Genomic DNA, 15,038 nt, shown 5'->3' with positions numbered 1-15,038 from the left:
ACATGGATATAAAAAGTACTGACAAAATTTCATTCACAAGCAATATATCATCGGCTAGTCCACAGTCGTTGTATTTTTCAACAAAAAAAAAACTGGTAGTAAATAATTTTTTTCTAATTTAAGACAGCTGATTGACAGTTTTATGATCCACCTTTGAGACTGAAATTTCTACCTTTGAAGATGAACGGCGAAAGGATTCAATAGATTTTTTCGGTTTCATTGCATTGTTTTTATCGTCATCATTGTTTTTTCTTGTTTCTTTCCATATTCCTTGATGTTTTTGGAGTTTTTTAAAGCCATTACTCTTCCCTCATACACTTCACCAAGCTCTTAGCATCAACGGTCTTATCGTCTCGGTTAACTCCATGAAGCAAATGCTAACAAAATGTTTTAGTTGATACACCATCTTAATGGTCTCACGGGACAAGAATAAATAAAATTAAGAGGTGGAAATGCAACCTCCACGTAGAGCGTGAAATCTTCGTTTAAAACATTAGAAAATATGCAACATTCTGCCAACACGCTTTATTTTTATACGCAATTCAAGGTCACAAGAAAACTGTCACGAATTGCTCGTCAATCCAGGATAAGGCTGCTATATGTTGTGAATTATTAAGTTGTAATATTAGCTTAGAGAACGTCTTCCTCTGCCTGCTAAGTGAACTGACTTCTTGGTGATAGGGAGCTTCAGCTGTTTGCGGCTTACCGACCCTTCGTATTTTTCTCCACTTTTTATGTTTGTCGCCTAGGAAGGTGTCAAGTGGACAGGTTGTGCACTATAAGTGTCCCATGTAGAATCGTGGTCCATGTAGACAGGCCAGTGAATTCTCTGTCCTATGATAACATCGAGGATCTTTCTGCCGGCACGTCTCACAGAACTCCCTGGAACAATGCCTCTTTCACATAAATCTAAGCATAGGAAACCTAAGTTGAGCTTTCCATGAAATACTTCTTCTCTGCAACGTATTTGTATACCGTATTTGTATTATCAGTATACAATGATGTGGCTTGTGCTTACCAAACTCGGAACCACTACGATTATTACAAATTTCCTTGAACCAATAAAAATTGTGTGTTGTCGTACAATGCTTGTGAAAACCCTTTAACTTTTTTAGCATCTCACTTTTTAAAACGTCGTCAAAAAACATTTCGCAGATGTGAACACAACGTTAACGGCGAATGTGTTCACCGTGCTGAGCGCGGCGCGTCTGCTCAGAACTGCATGCTTTTTCTCTGCTTGTCGTACACTTCCTCATCCTACGCTTCGCTCCACTCCAACGTCCATGACAACTACACATTTATACCTCATGAAAGGACAGCCATTCTATAAAGTGAATTCGCACCTTTGTTTTGCTGTGAGTTGGTGCTCCACCATTCCGTCAGCGCCTAATCCAGCATACGTCGTTTAAGAAATATCTCTGTCAAAACAAAAGCTGAAGAATAGTTTCTCAGGAGTTACTAGTTACTAGTACGTTCCGCACCCTTCCCTATAACGTTATCCTTCAAAATAACTTAAACCATGTGCAGTAGCTGTAATGCAAAGCATTTGTTTGCTAACAGCAACTTTTTCTCCTTCATTTGTTGCCATTCATGCAAACGATTTAGTCCTCCGCTGTTCTTCTTTTTTACAGTGCCCCAGCTCCTCCTACACTAATGGCCATCTACGCTGAAATTTTTTGACGATAAAACCGTGAAATGAAATCATTGTGTTTGTCCGAACGATGCACAGTTGGAACAGAGCACTGTGTAGAGGGAATGTATGTTAAGCAGAGAAGGAAGAGAGCTTGGTGCAAACACAAAGGGGTCTCCAGTTGAAACATGGGTATTTTTTGTGGTTCCATGTGCCTCAGATTGTGTTCAACAAAGTAAATTGACTTCAAATTTGTAAGGTTAGAATATTGGCCAGAGAAATTTCTAACTATCAAATCAAAACACAGTCTTTGCCGGACACTCTTACGCGACGTGTGCTTCTGCCTCTCTGCCGCAAAAAAATCGTTTTGAGAATTTAGAATTCAGTTTCTAGTGGGACAAGTTTAGCTTCGATTTAATATAGGGTGGCGTTTTGCTGTAAAATAGGTAAACACATCCAATAGGTATGTAAATGAGGCTGCTTTGACGCATGCAAGTCGTCCACCAGCCCCCATCCACCTTCGTATCTACTAAACGTTCAGTAATAGTAGTAACAAATCAGTTTCAGAGAACCGATTCAGGTCCCAAGTGTATCCCCTTCTAGGACAATCACTATCATATAGCCGCTTGAAAGAAATAAAAATAGATCACGCTTTATAGGGGAAAATGATGCAGCGTAGAACCCATCCATATTCTTCGTTGACGTCATTTGTCTTTCATTCAATAATCGTCACTCTAATCCTCAAATACTCATAAGCCGACAGTTAGGTCGCATGCAGCTACAGTACCTCGTCATTAGCCAAAGCGATTTCATCTGTGTTTTGTGTTGTGTGCGGGCCAGTAGTTCGTAGCGGCCAGCATGACTATGTACTCCTCCGGAAACCAAAACAAATTACAAACAAAACCGCCATTTTTGTTAATACTCATGCACACGCGCAAAAACAAAAATAAATGACATTTTCAAAAAAGACAAAAATGCGAAAAAGTATATTATCAATGTTCTTCTTCTTCTACTTCATTTTTTCTATTTCTGACATGTTTAGAAGAAAGAATAAAGTGTCCGATGTTAATCAAGGAATTGCCTTGGATTGCCTCTACGTTTGTGACATCAATTCAGAATCACTTGAGGTTTGCGAACGCGCATGTGACCTCTAAAACGATTTGTGAAGAAACTTGATGTGTCAGATTTTCATCGTTCCAGACAAGACTGATAGGAATTTATCGGCGTCGAAGGAATGGAAGGCCTAGTTGGCTTAGGACGGCTTCGAACCATCGACGGTGCATTCGCTGCCGAACCCCCTTCGAACTGCGTTATACCAGCCTTTAACCACTTTATAACCGAGACCACTTTATTCTCATTTGATGTTAACTTTCTAACGGTGATGACGTCATCTTGTAAGCGAATCCGTCGCAGGGGTGTCAAAGGATTCATTTACAACAGAGTGGTTAGCTTCACATCTTATATTACTCCACTATGTCATTTGCTAACGAATCTCTTTTGGTTTCTTAGAGGTCATGTTCAACTTATTTTGGTAGGAACTCACTTCGGATACTTTTGTTTTTTGCGTAGCACTGTAAAAAGGGTAAGCCACTTCCCACGTATTCAGAATTTTATTTTTTGACGAAAAGATAGTCCAGTAGAGGTCTAACCGCTAGGAAATTCAATTGTACGGCAATCGGCTTTGTTCCTAGCATCAATAACAGACTCGTCTCACCAATATTCCGTACCGCCTACCATGTGGCTTTTCTCGTTCCATCTGGTTCGCGAGCCGTTAACCAGTTATCCAGCCTCGAAATCACTTGAATGGCCGTTAAACTTCTTCACATTAGATGGGTGTTTTCAGTTATTACTAAACTCCAATCTTTTAGTCCTTCCTGTCTTTCCCTACTTAAAAGTGATTCCTGTACACCCAAACTAGACGTTTCCTACTTTGTCACTGATGTTTAACGTTTTCGAGTGCCGAACCACTCAGAAAAAACCGTGAACCTCCCCAAAAATGATTCAAAAGCAGTGCATGTTGCTAACACCAACACCACCCGACTGTAAGCTCCCTCTTCTTCCGAACATCCATAAAAGGGTGTCTCATAATTTTTGCTTCACAAGGGGAGAGTGTTCAGTTTTTTTAGAAGAATGTTGCGTTCCATTGTACAGGCGCTGTCAAAAAGAAGTTGATAAGAGATTACTGGTAGAGAAATGCCTAGAGAGCGGTACATCTCCATCGATTCTGAGGCATTCCAGTATTTGCAACCGCACCAAATTGTGTATATTTATTCGTATCCAAAGATGTCCAACGAGCGCTTGCTACACACGCGATCGTTAAATTCACGAAACCGGAAATCAAACACCTTATGGACGGGTCCCAGTTTGAATTTGCACTGCCTTACCTAAGCCTAATTATCCTCATTCACAGATTGTAGTAACAAAAACGTAACTGATAGGAGTTCATCATGGTGAACAGGCGATCAGGTTACGGAGGAATCAATGAAGCATCTTCATTTCTCTCAGACGTTGTTCTTCCATTGAAATCAAACTGTTCTTCCCTCAAGAAACAGCTAAGGGTCTTTCAGAATTTTCAAAAAACACAGACGGAGAGGAATCTCCTTTACAAAAGATCCCATACCAATCTTTTTGAAAGAGCCAAAAAAGTCCAATTGAATTAGAGGAGATGTAGCTCTAACGAAACTGTCCATTAAAAACTATTCAAAGCATCAAACTCGAAGACTTTCAATGCAGTATTCTTGCACTTTCCTTGCAAGACCTAGAAAGCCTTCATTCATGTAGTCATGCCAGTGTTTTTAAAGTTTCAAAAAACTCTTTATAACTGCCATAAGACGGCACGTCCAATGAAAAGCATAGCACAGACAGTTTGAAGTAAATATGAAAGTGGAGCATTTTCATGTAGTTTTCTTACAGAATCCAGAACTCTTCGATTTGTAGAGCAGCACATGTCGCATATTGACACTATTCATCGCATACGAGAAATGCTCTTGAGAGCCCTTATTAAGTTGCATCGAGTTCAATTTGTCGTATATTCATAGGAGAGACGTCTTTCTGAGCACCTCATCCGTTGAGAAGCAGCGGCGGACGGGAGCAAATAACGACGAGGAAGAGACAACAACCATTTGCAGGGTGTTATCCTGAATTCGACCATTACAACTTTGTTGTCATATCGTCATGTTGACAGAACGACACCATCGGAAGCTCTGAGACTTTCTGTAAATCTTAATTGGTCCGTTTAAGGATTCGTTCATGCTCCTTAAGATACTTCGTTTTTTTTTGTTTTATTAATCAGCTTGGTATGCGCTAATATTGGGAGTACCGAAAATAATGTCGTTTTTTGATCAGATCGTAATAAATTAATCTTTAGTGTGTTTCAATCTCAATCTGTGGAGTGAATTGTACAGTACAAATGGTCCATTTCTGTTTCGATGGAAGTTTTCTATTCCGGAACTGTAGAATAGTGTCTAATTTAAAAGAATTAGAAATTAAACACTATTCTACAGACCAGGGTAGAAATGCCACTACTTTCCAGTACAATTAATATGAAAAGACATAGGAACAAAATCAAATTCTTTACTTTTTTGTTGTGTACTTTAAGGTGAATCATTTTGCTACAATTTTACAATTTTTTTCTGCTTTTTCTTCTTATTTATAATTTTTTCAAGTAACAGTCATGGCAGGAAAGTTAATCAAAAAGCGAAAATAAAGGGTTAGTCTACTTTTTTACCCTAAACCTACCCTTGTTCGTTCTGTACTCATTTGTTTGCTCATATATCTGATTTTCTATCCGTTTATTTATTAATTTTCTATTTACTGATTCATTTACTTATTTATGTAGCGATTGCTGCAATGTCTATTGCAACCAATTATTCCTGGAAATTAATGATATTCGTGTAACATGTCAGCATGCGACAGACACCGCCTTCGGTACACCTACATATTACGTTAGTTTTCCATGGTGCACAGGCAGCTACTGTCTGAATGTTCATGTTTCAACTGAATTTCAATGTGTTAAGTCTGCAAAAAGAATTTTCACACGAATTTTTCTCCTTCGCCTCTCTACTTCTTCTTCTTCATCTACGTCTACTAATACTCATTCTTTGCCTTATTTAAGCAATTTCAGTGAAATATCACCTTTCCAGAAACTATATTCGCAAATCGAAGATTACGCCTTTTCCTGCATTTTACGTACACTCGACTCTTCTTCATTAATATTTCGCGGCATCCAAAGTTCATTCCTCTAACTCCACAGTAGTGATTACGATAGTCAATGAATTATGATGTAAAAGACAAGACTGCTAACATTATTTCGAATGATTGTCCGAGTTGTTCCCTTCCTCAAAGCGACCACAGTTAAGAAAATCGTAGTCGATGCCTTCAAATGCCTCATCCCAAACAGGTCACCTTCCTACAAGAGACCACATCCAGAGAGCAGATCAGAATCAAAAGGGCCCAGATCAATAATCAAACCATAATCAATGATTCCCAGAGTTGCCGTGTCGCCCTTGGTGTTGGCCCACCATCATGTGATGGAATTGCTTCGCTAACAGTAACTACAGTCCGATTTGAACATGACCTTGTAGATCGAAATCCCCAAAATTCTTGAATTAGAGTCAGCTTGTTGATTACGGCCATTCCCTCTTTTTTCTACAGATTTTTCTAATATTTTAGCCTTTATTCCAATTGCACGTAGACTGCTGCGAGCCACAATTTCAGGCTCGTACAACCGAATTTCAGCACCATGCTGAAAAGGTCGTTTTACGACATCGCCTGCAATGAGTTCCAAAAGTGGTCGCTGCGCTTGAATTTGTCATGTCTTGTTTCCGTCTGCTCTACTGCCTCCTACACGTTCGGCGGGATATTAATTGAACTCGTCCGGAAACCATGTATTTCTTGACGGATGGGTGTATTACGCAGTCTATGGCTGAACAAAGCGATCGTACATTTCATTGCGGATTACGTGGTTGCAACTTGTTGGCCCTACTTTTTAACCCCAGCTTTGTCTTCTCCGACAAGATACCTTGCCAGATTAACTCAATCACATCAACTGATATGAAAAACATGCAACGTTAGTGCTCTTTATTCAGTGAGCTGGAGCTATGAGTAAAATTAGGCAGCTGATTAGAATAATGATACACTGATGAATCTTGGGTGCAGTTTTGGATTAATTTTTGCTCAGCTTTTAGAAGAACATCTCGATCCATCATAGCTAAGAATATTCTTCTAAAAATACCAATTGACTTACTTCTGATGCATAAAAACACATCACATGACGAAGAGTGGATATGTAGACGATGAGGCTGGAAGGCGATACCTCATTCATGCTGCGAAAAAACGTCTACCAGGCTCGCTGTACAAAATTTACGTAAAAGGTAAACCGCAAGCGATTCAGGCAACCAAAACTTACATTTGTCTACAAGATACATTCCAACCGTGCAGACTATATAGAGGAAATAATGTTCACGAGTTAGCGAAAAAATCAAAATGGTCCGAAAATTCCGAATTACGGGCCATTTTCCATTGCGCTTCAGGATAATCTACAGTGGACGTCTTGGAGAACCAGTGAAACCTTCATCTAACTCTGCTCGGAACTTCCAACTAGCCACTAGATACTTTAAAATGAAGGGAACAAGCGGTTGCGTACAGTTCGGCACGGTTTCCAAGCGCTCGCGGATGGCTGCTAGCGTTATCTTGCAGCGCAGCTGGCGGTAGGTCCCACTACAAGGAGATGAGTTGAGCGCGAGTGCTAGGCGTCCACTATATATATATATATATATATATTTATTTATTTATTTATTTATTTATATTTATATTTATATATATTTATATTTATATATTTATATATATTACTAGGAAGCACATTAACCTCTAGTTAATCTTCAACTCCGCAACTCTGACCTAGGGTGTTTGTGTTTTACCTACGCGGCGGAATTGGGCACCGGCTTGTCCTTCTGGACGAGCAGGCGACAACAATAATGCCGACAAACTCCTTGATCCCTTTTTTCTTGTTCTTTTATATGTTGTTGTTCGCGTAATGATGCATGAATCCTTTTAGTAGAACGTTTTTGTACGTTTCATCACTTGTTTATCATTTGTTTTGCTGTTAGAGAGCCACTAAGATTCTAGTTGCCGAAGATTGGTTTTGTTTTTCATTTTTTAAATGTAATTATGCATGACTAGGATTAGTCTAGAGCTGTAGTCATAGCAAAATTATGTTCATATAAAATCGCATTAGAAAACACACCACTCCTATTTTGATAACTTAAACAGTAGGGCAAGCGTTTCATACCCCGTCATAAAGTTGCAAAGTGCCAACCAAACGCGAATTCAAGTAAATTTTCAGTTCAAGTAAAACCAATGAAAAGGCTGCTGAGGGGATCGGAACGTGAACATAGAAGCGGCACTTGGTAGGAACTAAGGCGGTTCCCACGCCGTTTTTTACAACGATTAGAAAAAGATGAGCGGAACCGTATCTCGCAATTTACAAAGCCATCTGTAGCTTTTCCCTCGGACCACCACGTCAAAATCGTGGTACGTTGACTTTAAACACAAAAATCATCTAAAAAAATATCTGAATTGTTTTATTGCAAAGAACAATCAGGTGGGTTCTAATCAGAGATTTTTTTTCGCTGTGAAAGGCAATCGAATAATAACCCTTGTTCAAGAAAATGTTTCCGATAACGCATTGAGTGTATTTCTCGTGGTGGACGACTTCACGCATTTATCGAAAAGGTTTACACGACTTAGGCCGTATGCTCTCAGGTCTGCCATGAAACTCCCAATGTACTGCGGTAACGTGCGTATTTCGATCATCTCTGACCAACTCCATGCACTTTATCCTCTTTTTGACTAGAATAAATGTGGCACTTCCAAATTTATCAAGGAACTGCAATAGCTTCGAATTTAGACTTGGAACCTGCAATCTTTGCATCTTCACGGATTTCCACACGTCTCTTTCTTGCTAGCCATCGCATCGCAACGCATCAGGCTACGACATGCACCAGAGAGTTACCCGCTACATTAGCGCCAGCAACAGCCCTGCCCTTCGCACTTGGCTCACACTTTACTTATGGCGGCTGGTTGTGGAATCCTTAAATCACTTAAAAACAGCAAAAATCCACAGAGGAGACGTCCTGACTGCAAAGCGAAGTAGTATCCTGAAAGGAGCGGATTCTTATTTAATTACGACTACGAAGAACGCTAATTATGTACAACCACACGAAAAAAACGTAGTCCAATCATCGCGTAGCTAAGCTGCTAGAGGCGGCCTAGAAGCAAAACAAACGAAAACTAACGAGAAACGATTTGTCCTAAGAGTGGATACATCCATCTGCAATTACAGGGAATCTGAGAATCGAAGCAACGTTTTAAAAAGGGAGAGAAGCACTTCGTGGAGCTTACTGATATAATTGATTTGATTGATGTTATTGATTCAATCAGTGCTCACAGCGCGCAGAAGGGCGGGCTACTGCACGCCCTCACCGAGTACGCAATGCGTCGCTCCGACACAGCACCTAATGCCGAATGCACAAAGAGGTGTGATACGTTTTGTGCTGCAATCTGTCCAGTCTGAATTACCGGGTCATTTTTGTTGTTCTGTAGGATACAAAATTGTTTCCTCACGTAACGTCACTGGACCGCAACATCTGTATTGTTCATACTGTAGCTGGTTACGGTTAGTGAACAAAGTTCTTCTTGCAACCGTCTGTAAAATTTAAAAATAAATTCTACGCAGAAAATATCCAACGAATGCATGAACACGAGCGTCGTCTGAGCCGAGCATTCAGGTTTCATTTATATTATATTCTCCTTATATGTAGTTTCATGTAATTCTTCCTATATTTCCGCGCCATGTAGTTTTCGTTCTAAAGTTATTGCACAATACTTTAGCTATATCAAAAGGTGGTACAGTAGTAAGGGATCTTCAACCATCCTTCTCTTCATTTCATTCTTTCATTCTCTTGTGAAGAAGTATGTAGATCCACAAGTATGTCTGTCTCTCTAAACGACTTCTCTCTCGCTCCATTCTAATTAGTAGATGTCAAGCTTTACCTGGTTGTAATTCTACGACTGTTGTGTTTAAGTTAGCACGGCTAACATAGTTCGAAGTTGTGGTTGACATAGTTCGGAGCACTCGAACCTTTGTAGCGAGGGAATGCTTGCACACGAAAATGGTGCCTGTGGACCAATAATTCTTTTTCAAACATCCACAAATAGGGTCGTCAGCCACTGCTAATCAACCGAACCAGCCTCAGGAATCCTATTTATGAGTATTGGACTACTAATATCTTCTCTAATAACGATCGAGGAAATTGTGTCAACAACCAGCACTATATTTGCTTGGCACCTGCGCGTCAACATAAATGTGTCGAAAGATTCTTTCTGTTTCTTCTTGAATTCATACTTCGATTTTTAGCGTTAGCGTCCTTGACGACAGGATAATCAGCATTCCGGATACTACGAAGAGCGAACATAAAGTTGTTTTAATGATAAAAAAAAATCACTTAATAAGAGGAAGAGGAGCAACTGCAGCGGTTATCAATGGCTTTTTATCGTTAAAACAACATTATGTGTTAGCATAAATAATGTTCTAATACACAAAAATTCCGGCAGATAGAAAACTAGCAGAAAATGACGTTTTCAGAGAGCTTCCATGGCATCAGAAGAACCAATTGAACTGAGGAAACAAAGAGGATTTTCTCAGTATCACGGATACAAATTGTTGATGATGTTAATCGTGCGCAATTACACAGGAATGGGGAGATATTAATTTCCTACCCGAGATCTTGGAGGGGCTTTAGGTGCAGAAGAAACGCCAAAGATAATGGATAATGTTTTTACCAAGACAACTTACTCCCATTCATAGACTATTTCTCGAAAAAAAAAAAATAGGAATCATAAGGAAAGGGAGGAAAAGAGTTGTGCGGGGTAATCCGCACTGTGGAGAGAGCCCAGCGCACCCCGACGGCGCAACGTACTATGCGCTGAATCTTAACTTAGTTATTAACTGCATAGTTTAGCAGGTTTATTCTCCTCGGCGAACTGAGAAGTGGGTAAAAAATGGAGAGCATGACTGCTGAGAAACACCCGTAGCAGTTTCGAGGTCTAACGAGAACCCATGAGTCAAATGTGGGCATTTACGTTCAAGCCGTTGACCGCTATGAATTTCCGATTAATGCGCAGTAGACGAATGAGCTCAAGATTGCATCAGTAAGCTGATAAAAAGCGTGCGTTGCGGTACCCTCGTCGTAATCACCAGATGGACTCATTTTGTGCCTCCACCTATATCCACATACATATTTAAACAGCATGTATTGAAGTCGACCAGAGATTTTTCCACGGGCACTTCTTAAAGAGAAACACCTACATAGTGCTTTGATTTCGTCGTCCTTAAAAGAACAAACAACGAAATATTCCTACAACGAAATTTAATCCAAGAACTTTTTTTAGTGTATCCAATTAAAAACACGCTCTGACCATGCATGCTTTCCTAGCGAGCCCCTAGAGCCTGTCTTTACGAGCTGACTGCTAGCACTAATGCAGGATTTCTCAGCTATTACCTTATTTGTTCGCTTATTGTGCGAGTTATTCCCATCTCATAAAATTCGAAAGAGGCTTACTGAGCCAGTCGGCTGACGGTCCACCTGCACTCTTCGTGGATTCAATTATTTTGATGGCTGCTACTGCATCTCAACAAGTTGTTATTATCCTTTTTACCTACTACCACATTATCCCTCACTTTGTCTTCTCTTGTGCTTTTGTCTCCCTCGTTTTCTACTTCTACTTTTCTTTGCCCTAGTTTCCTCCCTAAGGCTTTTGTGGAAAACTGGGGAATAGCATAGCCTTAGGCTATGAACTACCATCTGAACTCAGCCCACAGGTTCGCTTCTATTTCAAAGTTCACTTGTAGAATGTTGAAAGCAATTAATAACGCCTAAGTTCTACGTCTGGAAACTATCGGTTGAAAGAGTATGTTCCATTTGTTAATGTTGTATTCACTGGAGATTTACAAACTAAATAGCCAGTTGAGCACTGAAAACTCATTCAAATTTTTTGATTCAAACAGATTTCCTTTCTAATGCTGGACGACCTACTTGCACGAGTCGCATGGTGGTGGATAACAAATTTCGGTTTAATTATTATACATATGAAGCTATTCTGAAAAAGCGTCAGATGTTTTTACCGAATTGGTTGAGCATACGACGAGCAATCTTTCATGAAAGATCCATATTTTTCTTAACAATATCAGTAATATCTCTAAATTTGGTAAGCTTCGGTAGTAGGCGACAAATCTCAATATCGATCTCTACCCTGAGGCTTCTCCTCATTTTTACACCTCCTCCACACTATTGGCCTAAAATTAAGGAATTTTTCTTTTTTTGGAGCGATGGAAAGGGCTTATTCATAATCTTTTAAGAATCTTGTTTGTCTATGTACTAGTAACTGAGGAAACCAGGGGCCAAAAGTCGCAACGAGTGCGATTCTAGCAGTTCATGTACGTTAAGGAATAGGTCCTCTAAGCAAGAAAAATGACCACTTGCCTACCAAAAATAAAAGCAAAAAAGGAACACTTTAAACTTTCAAAATACTTACCGCTGTGTCATTTCATATTTATCCATCTTTCCGCCAAATTTTGGACCTCAGACTCTATTACATTCTGGAAGAGTAATGAATTGGTGACCATGTCTTTGGCTTCATAAGGATTTCTAGATGTTCTTTCGCGAAATAAATGCATCTTAAACCGAAGAAGATATAGTCGGAAGGCGCAAGATCAGGAAAATATGCAGAATAACGGAAAAAAACCAATTCTTTATACATGGCTTGATGAGTTCGTTCCGGGTTGATAGTGCAATGTGCACACTGAGCAAATGTACGCATCTGCTGATGACTTCTTACATCGTGTCGATCCTCGATTCTGTTACTAAGAAAAAAATGTATCGAAGTGCGGAATATGTACAAACAAGCACGCACGCAGAGGAACGCCTTCCAGTACCTCCCACAAACGTGCCAGACATCTGCGATCCCTCTCTCGCCTAAAAGGATCGCGCACACATTCGTCAAATTATGCCCCCTTTCTTTTGCAGATGCAGATGCCAATATTAGTTTAGTTGAAATCTGCGCTTGAGCGCAAGCGCATAGTACGGCCAGCATTTACCTTCAGCTATGCTCTATCGTTTGCTGAAGAGCTCACAGAAATGGGTTCACGGAAAATGCAATTTATTCACGAAATTGCCTAAGATCCCATTACTCAAATCCTCGATTGTCCTTACAGCTTTAATGAACTATTTAGCTTGGTTTGGATTCCCAATTTATTGGTTCGCCTCTTTGAGATTGCTTGGAGCCTGTTCCTCGCTTCCATCTCTTTGTGCTAAATACGCTTTTTTGTGTCTTACGACTTCTAGATATCCTTCTTTCAAGGAAAAGGCGTCTGTAAATCCGAAACATCTTCTTGATGTTTCGAGTAGACGAACCAAAATGAGCATTGTTTGTCTTTATCGCGGGTCATTGCGAGATCTATGAAACAACTAAAAGTTAATAAAAAAATGAAATAAGACCAATATCTAGGGAATGAGAACTGACGTTTCAGAATACAAACACCATAATAGCACCGACACCCATAATAGCAAACACAGAGTGATAGTTGCTCTGCTTTTGTCTTCCTTCTTCCGCTGCTAAGTGGTGTAGTATTAAACCACGACACTGCAACACTCCACGAGCTGTTCATTTCAATATTTTGGAATGATCATTAACATACTCATCTGCATATAAGCAGTGACAGTGAAATATCACCTAAGTTAATCGATCAGCTAGATTAATCGATTTACTACTGCTAATTTATTTTATTACTCATTAGTGCTTATTCCATCCCACTTTTGAAGCCGCACTGCTCGAATTTCTTCAAATTTTCAATCACTGTTTGACTAGGCCATAAAAATTTAAGGCTCGACTTTTGACTACCAGTGGTAGTAGGTAATACATATGTTTTGCTTATATCCAAAGGAACGACTTTTGCTTTTTACTAAATAAGAACAGTGGTGAATGAAGCAAAATGGCACTAAGAGTTACCAGTTTCTCAATAAATGTTACTCATAATGAAAGAAGTGGGCGGTATGCATAATAGGAAGATGGAGTCTCCTGCGTGTGAATTCAATCTGCATGAAATGTGCCAACGCTTTCGACTGGAATTCGGAATCGTTTGACGTTTTATGAGCGCACGTGAGCCCATGTACAGTGACTTTTGAGGCCCAACAGAAGTGTTAGAGGCATCACTCCACGTATCTGAGGTGGTACGGATTTCAGGTGGAGTATTCGTATACGGGATAGTAGATTATGGGGAGGGGGTGATTCCGTCCATTTCTTCCTAATTGCCGTAAAAACCGCCCCGGACGATACGGCTTCGAGCGTTCCGGCGCGCTATTTTCCACAAGGAGTTCGACTGGAGCGCGCCAGCCCTATGCGGCGCCGCATCTTCCGGCCGGTTTTACGGCAATTAGGAAGATGTGGACGGAATCACCCTCCTCTCCATAATCTACTATCTCTTATAAGAATACTCCACCTGAAATCTGCACCACCTCAGATTCGCGGGGTGATGCCTTTAAGCCAGCATTTTTATCCTGCTCATACAACTCTGGTACTAATTTATCGGTTCCGGAGAAATGAAGGTCTTATTTGGCTCAGTTGAACCAACGGCGCCACATCTGTTACATAGATATATCAGGTCCTTAAAAAAAGTTAGATCCAGATCCACTGCTTTGTTACACCACGTTTCACTAACATATCTTTTTTTGCCCTGACTCTTTCTGCCTTAACCTATTATCTCTTGCGTTTTTGCACCCCCCGCTCTTTTCTATCAGTCTAACACAAAACTGCAGACTTAAAGGCCAGCGAGTCCAAAATTAACGACATTGTGATCACTCCACGAATAGATAGGGGGTGAGGTATGTGGTTCCAAGGTATGAGTGTACTCATGCTCAGTTCATTTTAATAAACCAGAAGCCGCGTAAAAGAGGCTCATGTGATCCTGACTCCCAGGGATGCAACCTGTTCCAAGAAGAGTGGTGAGAACTCTGTCATCCAACGTTTCAACTAATGTAACTCAAATAAGCAGCAGAACGTGAGTGTGAAAAAGCGTGCGTTGCCTATTGCCATTTTTCAATTACCGTAATAGTCCGGGAGCTGGAAACCTGTAATAAAGTTGTTACATACACTTCCTAATTACCTAGAGGAGATGGAGCATGATTGCGGTTATCCTCGTAAAAAAACACCCTTGCTCCGATCTATGCATTCGTTGAAATAAACCAAAGTCTCAATTTCGTGATTCGTGGCCTTTAAAAAGAAGTTTGGCAACTTGCGACGATGAAACGACTTATTCGCACGAAAACATAGTATAAAACGTGTTGCTGATTCA

The sequence above is a fragment of the Necator americanus genome, chromosome II, assembly GCF_031761385.1.
Source record: "Necator americanus strain Aroian chromosome II, whole genome shotgun sequence".
NCBI lineage: Eukaryota > Metazoa > Nematoda > Chromadorea > Rhabditida > Ancylostomatidae > Necator > Necator americanus.
The sequence above is the reverse complement of the archived record's forward strand: the minus strand, read 5'-3'. Positions refer to the sequence as shown.